General features: G+C 43.3%; 1 protein-coding gene across 40 annotated transcripts in view; it reads right to left on the bottom strand.

Moving 5' to 3' along the window:
- The window catches only part of APBB2 (amyloid beta precursor protein binding family B member 2), a 381,357-nt gene that overhangs the window by 41,372 nt on the left and 323,067 nt on the right, over window positions 1–16,918 (bottom strand). The window contains exon 1 of one of the 40 annotated variants that reach the window (XM_023638185.2): window positions 1,264–1,454. The exons of 38 other annotated variants lie outside the window; for them this stretch is intronic. The gene's annotated coding sequence lies outside the window, so the exon portion shown is untranslated. Of the gene's footprint in view, window positions 1–1,263; window positions 1,455–16,918 lie in introns of those variants that run through there. One more of the 40 variants, XM_023638184.2, reaches the window with a different exon arrangement.

Below are 16,918 nucleotides of genomic sequence, written 5' to 3'. Positions count from 1 at the left end.
ACAGCCCCTTCTTCTATGACAATGGCTGGCGCTTTGTGGAAAGTCTTTTCCCCATTAAGCTTTTTATTCGCGTTTCATTTTGGACAACACAGCCACTGATAACCTTTCCAAAATTATAGAAAAATTTACAAATGCAGACTTAGAGCTGTTTTCCTTACAATAGTTATGCCTCTAACTTCTTGGGAAAGGCCTCAGGACACCTAATAATTCCTTTCACAAAGCAAGTAACAACTAAAAGGCAGTAGCAAAGATCTGAACTTTAGGGGAAAAAACCTCATGAAACTGCTTTTGTACAGAGCAAGGCTGGAGGAGGGCCTGACCGCCCAATGGTCTAAGAAAACCAAAAGAGAACAGCGTAAGGAAAGCAGGCAGAACCCACCACTCTGAGAGAAGTCAAAGCCAGGCTGCGGCTGCAGTTATAAAAAGAAAGAAAAAGACTAATGGGATTGCCTCCTCCTTGCCTTCTCCCACCCAAGGCAGTAATGAAGATTCACAGCCAACACATTAATTAAGGAATCAATAGACGTGCCTGGATACAATATTGGTCCAGGGAAACAGATAATAGATACAAAAGGCACATATTCCCTAATAACCCAATCGAGTGTTATATGCAGTATTTAAGTCATGTTTTTCTTTTCCAAAAAATTACTCCTTTTCCAATGCCAAAAGCAAGCACGTGATAAGTTGGCTGCTTTTCTACGTTTTGGGAATTTGAGACATTTTCTCACATAGAAGTCACACCAATATTCTAAATCATACAGTCTTTCTATACCAAAGGATATTGCTTTTAATCCAAAAATTGGATTACCAAGATGCTGCAATATTTTTCACTCTACTATAGACAAGAAGACATAAATGTGGATTCACCAGAGGGCATGTGAGATGAATGCACTCATTTACTCAGTCATGTAACACTGGCCACAACAGAAATGCCCAGCCGGACCATCTGAAGAGCCCACCAACGGACAGCTTCCTGCACGCTAGTAAACTGGGATCAAAAGACCCCCTACCCCCGCATTTCGCACAATCCTCACCCTTCCCACCAGGGAGGCAGCAAGACTCCTCCTCAGCCCTCCCTGCTGCCCCGACCAGGCACCTCGCGAAGCGCGGACTCGGGGAAAGGGTGGGCACAGGCTTTGTCCGGCGGGTCTCCCGGGCCGCCTCGCTGTCCCCGCTAGTGAGCTCAGGCTCCGACCCGGTCCGGTCTGTTACCCCGCACGCACCTGCAGACAAAGGCGCACCACCCCTCCCCACGTTCCTCACCTTGGTGTTCCTCACCTTGGTCTCCGCTGGCCCCGGAGCCGGGCGGGGATGCTGCCTCCCCGCCTCTCCCGGCGCTGGGACGGCAGGGACGAGGAGCTGGCTGCAGCCTGCCCCGCGCGCTCCCTCAGTCTCAAGTTCAAGTGAGCGGCGTCCGCACCTCCCCGTGCCCGCCCGGCCCGCCCGCGCTCCTCGCCGCTGCCGCCCATTGGCTGCTGGGGATGCGCGTGGGCCACCCCCCCGCCCCCGCCCCCGCCCTGCGCCGCGCCCCCGCCAGGTGCCCACGCCAGGTGGTCCCAGGCGCCAGAGGCCGGGCTCCCGGCGAAGAGAGAGCGGTGGAATACCCCTACCCCGACATACCCCCATGCCCGGATGAACACTTCCCTTTTTGGACTCCCAGGACTTGGAAAGTTCACTCTCATCCCACTGAACCTCTTTAGGAAGTGGACGTCTGGGGCCTGGGTTTTTGGTTCCTAATACCACCCTGCCTGATCCGTGCGACGGAGAGGGGGCGGAGGGTGGGCGGGGGGGGGGGGGGAGTGATATATAGAAACCCACAGGCGGAAAGCCTCTGCAATGCCACGACAAAGGGGGAGCAAACTGGGGTTTGATTAACTGGGCAGCACGTTTTGAACTGAGCTGAAAGGTCTTTTTCAAAATTCCCTGCCAGTTTACACGAAGCACCTAACGTCACCCCTACACACCTTTCTGATCCCTGCCTCTCAAGGCACCTTTTGTTTATGGCTGATTTGAAGCCAAGATGACATTGGCACCCCAACATTGTCATCTCTAGCTGAGACAAACCCCCCTCCCCATATATATGGAAGCAGAAAAGTTTTCAGTTGGCTAAGTGATAGCATTTTAAATAAGAGTGCTGGCCAGCCAGTGGCCAAAATAGTTTGAAAGGAAAATCCCAGGTATGTTACTGACTATATTCTGTGTGTCCTGAAAGTGCTTCCTCTTTCTAATTGTTTCTGGGCAAGAATAAGTCATTTGATTGAGCAATTGCAAAGTGAAACAGGCAGGAGACATCGGCCGTGTTTTTTGCTACTATTCAAAAATACCATACACTCCTTTTATAGGGAAAGGAACAGAAAATAGGAAACATACAGGGAAAATCAAGGGAGTATGTGACTAGGAGATCTTATCTGGGTTTAGTAAAAACACACCACAGGTGAAACTCGTTTTAATGTTCATATTTTTAAAAAGGATTAACATCTCATTTATTGGACATTTATTAAGCTCTTCCTAAGTGCTAGGCTCTGTGCTGACAATTTTATATTAGGCTTTTCTGGTTAATGGTTGTCTTTCAAGGGGGGCATGATTTAATTCACAGTGTATCTGAATCTATGACCAGTAACAGCTCAGTTATTTAGAAGAGTTGTTTACAATGAAACACTCTGGCAACCATAATTGTTTGGAACACAGCCCAAACTGGAAGTGGGGGTGGGGGTGGGTCTGAGGCTTGGAGTTCAGCAGCCAGAACAGATATCACCAAGTCCAGAAACATGAACCAATTTCACAGGATTGCACCTGTCACCCCTTCAGGGGCAGCCCTTCCTTCCTTACACATAATTCTAGTCAGTTTGGTTATCTGATTATCTGACTACAGCTGACTGGAAGCAACAAATTAGATGGGGCTGCCAGATGCCCACAGGTGACAGCACAGTGTGACAGCTGAGGGTCTGCTGGCAGGAAAGTCATGCTTGACACGTCCTGCCAGCCCCACAACCCCAAGCATCCCAGACTTTTTCTTCATGGTCCTCATCTCCTTCACTTCATGGTGAGTTTTATAAACTGAGAGTAGTGTCTGGTTTTGTTCCTGTAAAGAATTCAACCTTGGCCAAAGAGAGGGCTGGCTTTTGCCCTCCCCTCCTGGAAGGTGATCTCTAAGACCGCGGAATGTCATCCCTGACATGAGAGGTTTTGTTTACCTGGGAGTCTGGGGTCACACTAGATAGTCTAACACCAAGGCTCGAATAAACTTCCCTGGTTGGTGGTACTCTGTGAACGGTGTCACACATCGATGCTGGGAAAGTGATGCTGCCCATGACTCCAAGGGGAGAAGACAACTGAAGCCCCATGTTTGAAAATTTCCTGGACTCTGCCCTATGTACCTCTTCTCTTGGCTGATTTAGTCTGTATCCTTTAGCTCTAACAAACCCTAACTGTGAGTTTACCAGCTTGCAGTGAGTTCTGAGAGTCCTTCCAGCAAGTTATTGAACCTAAGGGTGGTCTTATGACTGTTCCCCATTGTAATTTGAGCAGCAAGCACATTTCCTGACACACAGGAAGTGCTTAATACATTTAATAATGATAAAACTGAATAACTATTTTTTCTATGGGTACTTTAAAAATGAGTGTGTAATGCCTTTACAATTTAAAGAATAAATTTCCATTTCCAAATCCAATGTCACCTCTTCCATGAAGCCTTTCCCTACTCCCTAAGATGTCATTCTTGCCTTTGTGTTCTCTGGCCCATCGCTCTGCTTTGGCAGTGGCCGGTGGTACTGAAGGTATTGTGACGGACCTCTGCAGATCAACTCTGAATCCCTAGCATGGGGCATGGTGCTTACACAGAGCAGGTGCACAAAAGGTGTTTGCAGAAGGAAGGCAATTTTTAAAAAAGGGTTTGGTTTATAGAAAGATAGGTTCAGTTATCTGTGCAATTCTGGTACATATAGCAGCTCATTCCATGAAAAATAAGATAGCTGGTCCTGCAGTAACTGAGTGCTATAATGCTGTTCTACTCTATTATATTCTTTCTAAAAATAAAAATGTTCCTCAAAATTATTATCCACTTTAAAAACCTGACATGCTTTAAATAAAAATATGGAAGCAGATTACCAAACTTTAAAAGTCATCTGACTCCCTAATTAGAATGAAATATTACAGTTTATTTACATAATACATTAAGAGAATTTAAAAAAAACCAACCACTAATCTTTCTCTCCTCCATACAAATCTAATTGAAAATTCAACCAGCACACCAATAACCTATGATGTCCCCAAGTAGCATAGAAAAATCAATTTTATTTCCTTCAGACCTGCATTTAAACTGGATAATAACTGCTATAATGTGCAACAGCCATAATCCAATTTCAATTTGTTTGATTAGATGAGTGTAAACATTAAACAAGAAAGTCACGGGACTGTCATAACAATATTCATGCTGTTAACTCATTACAGAACAAAGCATTTTAATTTTCTCCTAGAAAACATGCTACTGGAAAATATATAAATAAGAATTTGAACAATCCTTAAATACATCCTCAAAGATCCTTACAGTGGTTCTCAAATTATAATGTGCATAATAATCGTTAAAATGAAGAGCCAGGGTCTTGCCCCAAGAGTACAGTTCAGTTGGTCTGGAACTACCCCCTGCTCTTTTCACATAAGCACCCCCCTTCTGACCCAAACAATTGAAGCAGGTGACCTGTGGACTGTACACTGAGAAAACTGTTTCCAGAGGAGACTCGTACTCTGCATGGGTGAAGGAAGTCAAATGATAAGATAAAGACCCTGGACAATGCCATGCTGTAGCTCTTTCTGCATCCCCCACTAGACTCTGAGCTGCTTGAAGCTCAACCATGCTTTCTTTGGTTTTGTATCTGGCGCCCAGCTCAGCACTGAGCATTTAATAAATTAAGTTCATTTGTAGGAAGGTAACATACACCCACACTCACACCCACATGGACATCAGGAGAATCCACCAGGGGTGCCCTTCTGAGGGTCACACATGAACCTAACAAGGTTATCGACAGAGCAGGTGGAATGTTTAGGCAGGACCTTGACCTAGATCAGTGCCTTTCAAACTTCAATGTACAAATGCATCTGTGGGGATTTGTTAAAATGCCGATTCTGATTTGGTAGGTCTGGGGAGGAGCTTGTGTTTCTAAAAAGCTCACAGGTGATGCTGATGCTCTAGTCCAGAGACTCCACTTTGAGTGGCAAGAACCCAGATGCAAATTAGCCAAATGACAGTCACAAGGACAAATAAACAGCAAAAAAGAATTCAAGCTCAGATCTACAATGAATCCAGGCAACGAAAGCCAGGGACTTGTGGACCAAGAGTAGTATTTCTTAACTTAGTTTAAAGGACTTTGCACCTGATGTTGCTCTTGGAGGAATCCCTAACATGCACTTGTAAAAGAACCCCCACCACCCCACAAAGCTCATCAGATACAGCAGAAGCTTTATTTGCACTCACATAAGGATGCAACTTTATTCTAAAGACCTCCTGGTTTTACTATGGTATCTCTTTAACTCAGCTCTAACAAAAAATTAGAAAAAAACCCAAAAAACAAAAAACTTTCCTGCCCAATGGTCTGGAGTCTTCCCTGTTCTGCCCTATAAAACGCAAAGGCTATTCATAATAAATGTGTACAACAAAAATCTTTGTAAGTGGAAGACATTTCCAAGCCCTAGGCAGGGAGCATAGCTCATTTTCTTTATGCAATATTCAGCAGACAGAACCTCCCACTAGAACAAGGACCCTGGGCAATTCCCCGGTATTCACTGTACTATAAAGAGATTTGACTTATTTTTCCTCTCCCCACCTCAATCACCTCTCCCCACCTCAATCAACAGTCCTCATGTTCCCAACTGCTAGGTGGTGGGAAGTGAGCATAAATGGTTACCCTCTATGATTCAGAATCCTAATAGAACCAGCAAAACGCTCAATTCTTCCAACGCATCTGCTCAACCGTCTCCTTACTCAACTTCCTTGCTTTGCTCTCTCTGGAAAGAACTGCAGGGAGGAGCAGGGCACTGAAAGCATGAGGATGAAGACACAGCCAGGCTGTCTTCACGCTCACTCAGGAATGAAAATGGAGGGCCAAGGGAACTGCCTGCTGTCTAGCAATTTCCATGATTAAAGTTAGAGAAAAATCATGTTTGTGTTTCTGCCTTAGAAATTCAAGCTTAAATTGATACTAAATCCATAGTTGGGAAGGTGGGGGCAGGGGTAAGAGGGTAGAGGCTGGTAGAGTGAAGCCAAAAGAAATTCTTGAAAAAATTGTATTTTCCCTCCCCTCTAGCCCACGACTGATCTGGTTGCTATCTCTACAGTTTCGCCTTTTCCCAAATGTCATACAAGTGGAATTGTATCATATATAGCTTTTGAATCTTGCTTCTTTTGCTTAGCATACCTGCTGCATGCATCAGTAGCTCATTCCTTTTTATTGCTGAGAATTTCACTGTATGGATGTACCACAGTTTGTTTATCCATCTACCAGTTGATGGCCATTTGTGTTGTTTCCAGTGTGGGCAATTATAAATAAAGCCAATAATAAGAAAACAAACCACCCAATTTTTTAAATGAGCAAAAAATTTAAACAGACACTTCACGAAAGAAGATACATGGTTTTCACAAGCACATAAAAGATGCTCAACATCATTATTCCTTAGGAGAATGCAGATTAAAACAACAAGGAGTTACCACTTCAAACATTCTAGAATGCTAAAATAACAGCAATAAAACTCCACAAACAAACAAAACTTGGCAATATCAGGTGGCAGTGGCAATGCTGAGCAACTGGAACTCTCTTACACTGCTGGTGGGAATGCAAAATGGTACAACTACTTCAAAAAGTGGCTTGACAGTTTCTTATAAAGTTAAGCATACTGGTACCAAATGACCCAGCAATCCCACTCCTAGGAATTTACCCAAAAGAAGTGAAAACTTATGTTCACACGAAAATCTGTATGTGAATGTTTATGGCAACTTTATTCATGGTTCATGATTAACTTCCTTTTCCAGGTATATGGGCAACTGCCTTTTAATGGGTTCCCTAAAACTCCTTTGGTTTATTTTGGTTTTTCAACATTCATGGACCTGGGCATAGCAGTGATTTTTAAAAAAATAATTAGGAGATTATAAAATAGAACCACTTAATTTCTTGGTGGTCACAAAACACCATTCTTAGGAGCTTGCTGTTGAGGCTGAATCCTAGAGACAGTTTAAGCAGGAGCTCACCCTGTTATTGCCACTTCCAGAGCCAGGAAGCATAACAAGAAACAAGCTGCTGTTTTGACCGTTAACTGTTCATGACCTTGACTTCCCCCTTCTCCCTACTTTGCCTGCCCTATTCCACTTACATGCCCTCATCCCCTAAAGAGATATCAGCTACATCAGGGGACTATGGAAAGTAAAGCAGACAAAATTTGCCAGCATTTTGATCCTGCAATATTGAGTTTAAATTAAAACATCATTTACAATTGCAAATATTCGTTTTATCTTCATGCTCAATTGCAAGTTCTTAATTATGAAGGACAGTGGCATTTTGATACATTACCTAGCACAGCTGCCCTTGTTTTTATAAATAAAGTTTTATTGGAACACTGTCATGCTCATTCACTTGTATCTTGTCTATGGTTGCTTTTGCCTAACGGTGGCAGAATTGAGTAGTTAAGACACACAGAATGACCCCAAAAACCTAAAATATGTATAATCTGGCCTTTTACAGGAGAAGGTTGCTGACTCTTGATCTAGCAGTAAAGCCCTTTAGCCATCAATTAATGTGAACTATTAGTGTACTACCTGTGTAACACTGTTACTAATTACTAACATTTGTGTAGCATTTTATATTTTCAGATATGAACAAATGTATGCTCCTATCATCATTTCATTACCCCATTAGCCCTATTAAGCTGGCAATTATTGTTATTACTATCACTTTTTTACAGACAAAATAGGCTCAGAGAGAATGAGTGAATTTATTTATAAGCGGTGAAGCCAAACTTGAACCTGTCTGATTCTCCAAATCTTCTGCTCTTGTCACAAATAAATAAAATAAAACAAATAAATAGATAATGAAATATAGCACACAGAGCAGGCTGATTATTTAGTGGGCGAGCTAAGATCAACTTGGATTTTCATCTGCCTAAATGCTCCACTGAGCTCATTCAGTTAAAGTACGTTCCACACAAGGTTCACACAGGAGGGTCATGTCCTCTGAGATGATGTCCCCATGTTCCCTTATTTCTGGCACTTAGAGACTGCTTAACCTACAAAAAAATTTCTCTTTGTTACAAACTGTATTCCTTTCATATACATTAGCTAATTATACTAATTAATTATCAGAGAGTTGTTTCAGGTTTTACGAGAGCTAAAGCTTAGATAATTTCTGGTGCCCTCTTTAAGAAAAAGAATACAAAAATATCTTCCTTTTTCAAATTTTACAAAACCCATGTGAACTCATTGCTAGGGCCCCTCCCCAGGGCCTTGAGAGGGTGTCTTAAATTTTAAACCTCATTACCATAATGGCAAGTCCTCCTCTGTGTATTATCTTCACCCCTTAAAGAAAGGGAACTCATATATTCCAAATTGAGTTCCTAGCCAAGAGCAGAGCCTTCTGGTGAACAGACTAATTATTTAAATCTGCCACCCCCACTGCTTTCTCTTAAAGCTACAAGACTGATGGCATTTGTGCCTCTTCTCAACAAATCCTCTCTTCAGCCTAGAGCAGGGGTTTTCAAATGTGGTCTATAGATAAAGTTAGCCTCACCTGGGAACTGGTTAGAAATGCAAGTTCTCAGGCCCCACCTCAGACCTACTGAATGAGAAACTCTGAGGATGGGACTCAGGCATCTGCTTTATAAAGATCTCCAGCTGACTCAGATGGGTGCTCCAGTCTGAGCACCACTGGTCTACAGGACCACGGATGCCACTTTCTCCACTCATGTAGAAAATTTTTGAGGAAAAGAGGGGAAACTAAATCATTTAACCACGTATCATAATTTCTCTTCGGGAACACAACAACCCAATGACCAATTTTGACAGTAAGCAATCCCATTTTTAGAATAGATGTATCAGAATTAAGCAGAAGGAGAGAAGCAAATGCTCACACAGCTCAAAGTCTACTTTGATGAATTCTGAGTGCACTGATGATAAATTAAACGAATTCATGACTTATTGAGTAGAAAATGTATATTTAAACACTCCTGATATAGTCAGAAGACTGAATCAGTAATTCCAAACCCTGAATCATCTTAGAAGTTGAAGGGACTTTCCACAAAGGAGCCAAATTACTTACCTCAAGCAAAATTTCTTATTTTCAAAGAGTGGAGGTTGGACCAAATTGATCATTTTAAACAACAAAGGGCCATTTTACTATTTTAGCCACCAAGGGACCTCTTACTTTAAAATATATTTCTTGTCCAAATAACAAATTACGGTGATTTCTCCCCACACCACTTTTGTCTGTTAATCAAAGGTATACTTAGCCACTAATTGTAACTCCTCATCAGCATTAGCTCCCCAGTGTTGCCTCTCTGAGTTGATATATTTTAATTGTTACCACGAGCAAAGACCCTTAACATTTATTTGGCCTGTGCAGCTTTATATTGCACAAATACATAATTTTCCCTTTGGCCTTTCCTCATCTACAAAATACAAATAATAAAACCTGCCTCCTAAGGCTGTTGTAAGGATTAAAATTAAAAAACCAACCAAACAAACAAAACTAGATATAATGTAATTAGCACTGTGCCTGGCAAATGGTAGGCGCCCAAATATGGCAGTTGCTATTCCTATGATTATAAATTAGGCTGTGTGAAATCTTGAAATGAGCTCTATAGTGGACACTTGTTGGCTTGTCTGTCCTGGTTCCCATTTCTGGGAAATACCACACCATCCCAACCTATGTGGCAACAGCAGGCCCCTGGGTGACATCTTGTATGGCCAGTTAATTTAGACCAGGGTGGGTACCCGGTCTATGCTGGGTGCAAGTCTCTGCCCTCAGGAATCTGAAATTGAGAGACTGCACCTCTTAGACTGGCTGGAAAAGAAATGCACATGGTCGTTTTCTACCATAAAACTAAGAAGCAGAGAAAAGAGTGAAGCCAAGAAGAGAGGTGAAAAACAGAAGTGCACCCTGACAGTACTTCACACCCTGTTCTTTCCTCAAGTCTTGGCCACCCCCCTGCCTTGGAGTTCCAGAAGACAACCAAATTGTCTTTTGGTTAAGATTATTCAAATTGTTTTCTGTAGCTCATAATCAGTGATCCTCAACGACCCCTTCTGCCCTCCACCAATGAGGTCTGAGCTCAGTCCCAACACAATGACTCCAACAGCAATCACCGGCAGTTAGGACAGCTGTCTCCTCAGCACGCGGCCAAGCAGACATATCTTCCAGTGTGTGGGAATCCAAAAAGGAAGGGGTCCTTATGCAATACACTGTATAAATTCAGACTAATCAGAGTTGAAGACACCAGCCCATACAAAGGATGGCAGAAGGAGAGATTTCATGAAAAGGGTTTTACGCTGAGGTCTGTCACCCACCAGCTGTGGGTCCTGCTTAATTCACTTCACCTCCTGAGTCTCAGTTTCCTCTGAAGTATATGAGACAATGATGACGACAGCAACAACCATAACCATGTGATGATAAACGCTTATCAAGTCTTTATTAGTTGGGGCACAACCAGGAAACCAGAAACCGCTCTGAATATTTGAAACAGAGGGAATTTGATGGAAGTGGTGACGTAGGTGATGGAAGAGTTGAAAAGCAAATAGGAGACAGGGAGGCACTCAGAGACTAGCAACGGCAGGAAGCAACCTACCACTCCTAGGTTGAAGGGCCAAGGGAGGAGGCGGCAGAACCAGGGCCCAGGGGCCAGGGCTACCCAGAGGAGCCACGACACGTGGGCCTGGGCGGAGGTGGCTGGAGCCGGGAGGAGACACAACCACGAGGCAGACAGAGGGGAGAGGAACCCTGGCTTCTCCCTCCTCCAGCCTTCAGCACCTCCCAGAGGCCATACCCAGGCAGAGCCTGGAAACACAGCCTGCAGGGGTCAGAGGCCAGTGGGGGAGGACTGGGCGTGGAACTGAGGGCAGAGGGACTAGTGTACTTACTATGTCTGTGCCAGACACTGTGCTCAACTCTTAGCAAGAGTACCCAGCTGGGGCTGGTCCCGTGGCCGAGTGGTTATGTTCGCACGCTCCGCTGCAGGCGGCCCAGTGTTTCGTCGGTTCGAATCCTGGGCGCGGACATGGCACTGCTCATCAAATCACGCTGAGGCAGCGTCCCACACGCCACAACTAGAAGGACCCACAACGAAGAATATACAACTATGTACTGGGGGGCTTTGAGGAGAAAAAGGAAAAAAATAAAATCTTAAAAAAAAAAAGAGTAGCCACCTACTACTAGGAGGTAAGCAAGGTTACTTAAGTAACTTGCCCACGAACACATAAATTTTAAGGGGCGGGGCTGGGATTCAAATATTAAAAATCCATTTTATTCCTTCCAGTGGTGTGACAAACAAAAACAAAAGGTCACAGTGTTGCAAGTGCTGTGTGCCCATTGTTAGACAATGCAAATGTTTTAAACATTTAATGTTCCAACCCTGCATTTATGCTGTTTACCCACAAACGCACATAGCGGGTGTTCTTGGTTATTCTGAGCACCGTGAACCAGTCTGTGCTTGGAGCCGCTACAAACTCAGAGCCCTCCTGAGCCACAGTCAGGTCCTAAAAATGAGTTTTCCCTTTGCAAGTATGGTCATAATTTTCTAGGAAAACAATTCTCGCCTTTCTTCCTTCAATAGATATTTATCAACAAACTACTAAATTTCAGATACGATGGTAGGTAATGAGAGTATTTAATATTTGACCCTTTTTTTCTTCCAGTTTTTACCTTTCCTGTATAAAAGTTATTAACTGATGACTCTGGGGGCAATCTGATCATATAAGGGCCTAGATGAAGTACATTCCAATAATCACTTGTTCAATAGTCATACTGCATCACGCCTATGCCCTTCTGCTCCATGTCCAGGGCAGACATGACTAACAGATCACAGCCTGGTTTTGGTCTCATGGCTCTTCTCAACCTGGCACTTCAGGCCCCTAACGTCATTAGCTCAGCAATGGCAAATAACCCCTACTTTACTATCCTAACATTCCCTACAAATAATGCAAATGTCTAAAAGGACTGCTTTATAAACAAATCAGGCTAGAATTTTGGATTCTGAAGGCAGACAATGAATGTATGTGAAACTTCAAAAACTTCTGAGAAAAAAATAGCTTTGATATTTCTTGTTTATACCTTTGTATTAGTTTCCTTGCCAATTATGTAGCTGTTTATCTTTCTTCATAGGCTTAATGCTGTGAAGGCTTATTACCTATGGTATTTATTACTAAATACTTAGTACTCAGTAAATACTAAAATTGACCAGAATTTATACGCACTAACCTATCAGATTCTACATACGACTTTAGAAATGGAAAAATAAGAGGTCACCTCATGATGTACATGTGTATCTCTTGAAAGGAACAGAGTGCAAATGAATATGCACTACACTTCCTTCAAGTTTAAATGGCAGAGAGAAAAAAACATTCAAGTGTCTAAAAATGTAGATACCAAATCATGTCATACATCATTTTGGAGGAAGACATAGTTCTCTGGCAATAAACTGCTCACCCATGAAATGAAATAACCCTTCTAGGAAAGGATGATTAATTATTTAATAAACATTGTGTGTTTTTAACTTCACTGAGAAAAATAAATGGGAGGAGGTGCTCTAGGAATCTCTACAGGCAGCATCCTCTGCCTCCAGCCCACTCCGCCCATCCCTGGGGGTGCAGAGGAGGGAGAGCCCGAGGGAGCGACAGCGCAGCTGGAGGGGCGGGGTTCTCTGCCAGGTGCCCACGCCAGGCCTTGTCTTATTTATTATCTCACGCGAGCTGCAGGAAGGTTCTAAAGCCTCCATGTCTACACGGGAGGACACTGAGGCTCAGAGGGAGTAACTTGCCCAGAGTCACACTAGCGAGAAGAGGCAGATCCAGGGATCCACTGGGGGCGTGCTGAACTCTGAAGGTCCTTCCAAGATACCATATCATCTGTAGCACCCAGAGGGGAGAGCAAGTCGGGGGAGGACAAGGGAGGTGCAGAGCAGGGGAGAAAAGAGCTAGACTAGCAGAGGGGCTGCCCACCACCCTGACTGTGGTAGGTTGACTAATGGTCCCAAAGGTATCAGGCCCTCATCCCTGGAAGCTGAAAATGTTACCTTAGAAGGAAAAAAGGTCTGCAGATATGAATAAGTTGATGATCTTGATGTGTGGATATTATCTGGATTACCTGAGTGGGCTCTAAATCCACTCACAATGTGCCTCTAAGGGAGAGGCAGAGGGAGGTCACACGCCCAGAAGAGAAGGCTATGTGAAGAGGACGCAGAGACTGGAGTGACGGCCACAGGCAAAGAACGCTGGCAGCATCCAGAAGCTGCAAGAGGCAATGAGCAGATTCTTCCCTAGGGCCTGTGGAGGGAGTGGGGCCCTGCCCACATCTTGATTTTGGCTCAGTGAAACTAATGTTGAACTTCTGTCCTCCAGATTGTGAGAGAATACATTTCTGTTGTTTTAAGCCAGCAAGTCTGTGGTAATATGTTACAGCAGCCACAAGAAACTAACACACTGACTGCTGAATACAAGCTGGGAGTTGCTTCTGTGCGCCCCTCAGCTTTGCTGGGACCCAAATACCAGGAGATATACTCCATCCTGGTCAGGGGCTTTCAACTCTTTTTCTGAAGCTTCTTTTTCCTTTTGCCTGTGTGATCTTCAGCACAAGTTAAAAATTGGGGTGTTCATGTTAACAACTACAAGGGCAGGAAAAGCACTGGTCCAGGATTTAGAATTCACGGTTTCAGACACACTAAGTCACTGTTTTTTGTGCAACACTGAGAAAGTCATGAAAAGTTCTAGGTCTTAGCTTCCTCATCTGCAAAAGCATAATATGTCCTTTAATCCTTGAAAAGATTAAAGGAGACAGTGTTCACAGATCCTTAGCAAACTATAAAGCACTATATTAAAACATGGAGAGAGGGCCAGCCCGGTGGCACAGCAGTTAAGTGCGCTTGGTTTCAGTGGCTTGGGGTTTGCTGGTTCAGATCATGGGTGCAGACTTACACACCGCTTATCAAGCCATGCTGTGGCAGGTGTCCGACATATAAAGTGGAGGAAGATGGGCATAGATGTTAGCTCAGGGCCAATCTTCCTCAGCAAAAGAAGAGGATTGGTGGCGGATGTTAGCTCAGGGCTAATCTTCCTCAAAAAAAAAAAAAAAACACGGAAAGAGTTCTGATTATTCTCCCTTCATTCTCTCCTTCATACAATCAAATGCATTTTTAAGCACCTAATATAAGAATAGCATCATGCTGAGTCACATACAAGGAAACAGAAGGCATGGTGCTGGCTGTCAAGGAACTTACAATCGAACTGGGGAGACATACACATCTACAATGTTAAGAACAATAAAAGGTTGAAAACATTAAGTGCCGGCAAGATCTACATGACTATAGAGATAAAAGAGATCATAAGACATTGCAGGGGTGTGACTATCCAGTCCCCTTCAGGTGTACTTCCCCATCCCCTGAAGCCAGGCTTGGTCATGTAACTTGCTTTGGCCAATGAAATGTGAGCACAAGTGCTAAGTGTTGTTTCCAGGCAGAAGTTTTAAGAGTCCGTGCATCTTTCCCTTCTGCCACCATGGCTGACAATACTCTGGTGTAAAGAGCGACTGTGTCACCAGCCTTGGGCACAGAATGAGGACAACTACTACAAGGAGCAGTACCTCCAGCCAACCTGCCAGGGGCATTTAGCAGAATGAGAGTTGTTTTAAGCTACTGAGTCTTTTGGTTGTTATGGCAGCATAACCTAGCCAGTGCTGACTGATACAAATGGCGATAGAAAGGCTAACAGAAGAGGTAGAAAAATAAATGGGAGGAGGTGCTCTAGGAATCTCCACGGGCAGCATCCTCTGCCTCCAGCCCACTCAGCCCATCCCTGGGGGTGCAGAGGAGGGAGAGCCTGAGGAAGCGACAGTGCAGCTGGAGGGGCGGGGTTCTCTGCCAGGTGCCCACGCCAGGCCTTGTCTTATTTATTATCTCACGCGAGCTGCAGGAAGGTTCTAAAGCCTCCATGTCTACACGGGAGGACACTGAGGCTCAGAGTGAGTTAAGCACCTGAACTAAGCCCCTGAACTAAGCCATAAGGACAGCAATGCCATATAACACTTGTACAGGGTTTGATAGTTATAATACAAAGTGCTTCATGGGACTCAAGGACTCACGTAACTACTTATTATTCCACTTAGTACCTCCCATGAGGGCAGGGACCATGCAGTTCTTGCTCATAGATACATCCTTAGTGCCAAGCACAGTGGCTGACACATAGTGGGGAATTAACACATGGGTGTCTAATAAATTCCCAGAGAGGTAGATGGGACCATACAATAGAGCAAGAAGGAGAGAGAAAAGAAATGCCACAGGCTGACACTTCAAGGTAGGAGTGAGGACAATGAGGCCTTGGGCTTGAAGAAAGCCAACTTGACAGATAACTTAAAAATATACAGTTACAATCATGGTTAAATTATAATTATGAAGCTTAAAAAAAAAAAAAAGAAAGATGGTGCCCCTTCTGCATGATGACGGCCATTTCTATTCTCCTCCTGTCCTGATTAACATACTTCTTGGTACAATCTGTTCTAACAGCACGGTCCCAAGGCTTAAGAGAATGATTAACAACATTATGATTAAAAGTGACCCAAGATTTAAGGACTTAAGATATATACTATCTTCTCTCTCTCCTTTTTAAAGAAGCACTCTAACTTACACAGTACAGACATATTAAAACCTTATCTTTTATCTAAAAGAATTTTTTCCCACCCTTTTGTTTTCAACCCTTGACTTAGTGAATTTAATCAATAGGATTAGGTTTTATCTTTCTTAATAAATATCTTCTACAGCTTCTCTTATGTCAATAAAAAAGACAAAGAAACTCTTTAGCTAGAAGCTATACAGAAATAAATCAAAACATTTCCTTTAGGCAAGAAAGGGGCACAGATAATTACTTTAGGCCACCAAATTGGTGGGGGAAATATATTAAGAAATCCCACACCGCCCATTAGGTGTAACGCTTTTAGTAATCGCTGCTTCTCTTGTAATGGGATCCCTGGTGGTGGAGGCACTTTGGCAACCAAACCTTTGGGGCTGCAGTGGTTTCTGTGACACTATTATTTTTCAATTCATGTAGAATGCCACAAACAACTTTTGGATCGGTCAATAAATATTAACTGACTGTAGAGATATATTTTTAACTTTGCTCTTCTTTTAGCCACTCAGGTATTTTACAGGGGGAAAATCCCCCTCAAAATACTCCTGGTGCAGAATACACAGCACTTCCTAACTATTGAATAGTAATCAGAAAACAAATCTGTATTTTAAACGCTCCATTGGTTAATGGGGTGTCACAACTGGACTCTGTTTGTTTGTTGATTTACACCATTCCCTTCCCAAAAGAATTACGCGGTTCACAGCAAAAGGCACACACATTCTATCAGGCTCCTAAATTAGAAAAGTAAAATTTCAAACCAAATAGAAGGAAGAAGTAACTCTGTAAATCAGTTCGGCTAAATATTAATTTAAACCACATTCAACCATCTCTGATCCACAAAAATAGGAGTCATACGGTTCAGTTTAATATTATTACTGCAACTGAGGATTTAATTTAACTTGAAACTTCCTGGCAAAAAGGGAAACATGACAAACTATGCAGTTTTCACCGTCACCCAAATCCTTTAAGAGACAATATTCACGGGCTGCACGAAAGCCATGCTCCTAAGAATTCAACACTTTTCAGGGAAGGCACGGCGGGTGGAGTGCTACG

The sequence above is a fragment of the Equus caballus genome, chromosome 3 (assembly GCF_041296265.1).
Source record: "Equus caballus isolate H_3958 breed thoroughbred chromosome 3, TB-T2T, whole genome shotgun sequence".
NCBI classification, from domain to species: domain Eukaryota; kingdom Metazoa; phylum Chordata; class Mammalia; order Perissodactyla; family Equidae; genus Equus; species Equus caballus.
Note: the sequence above shows the minus strand (reverse complement) of the source record. Positions and strands in the feature narration are given on the sequence as shown.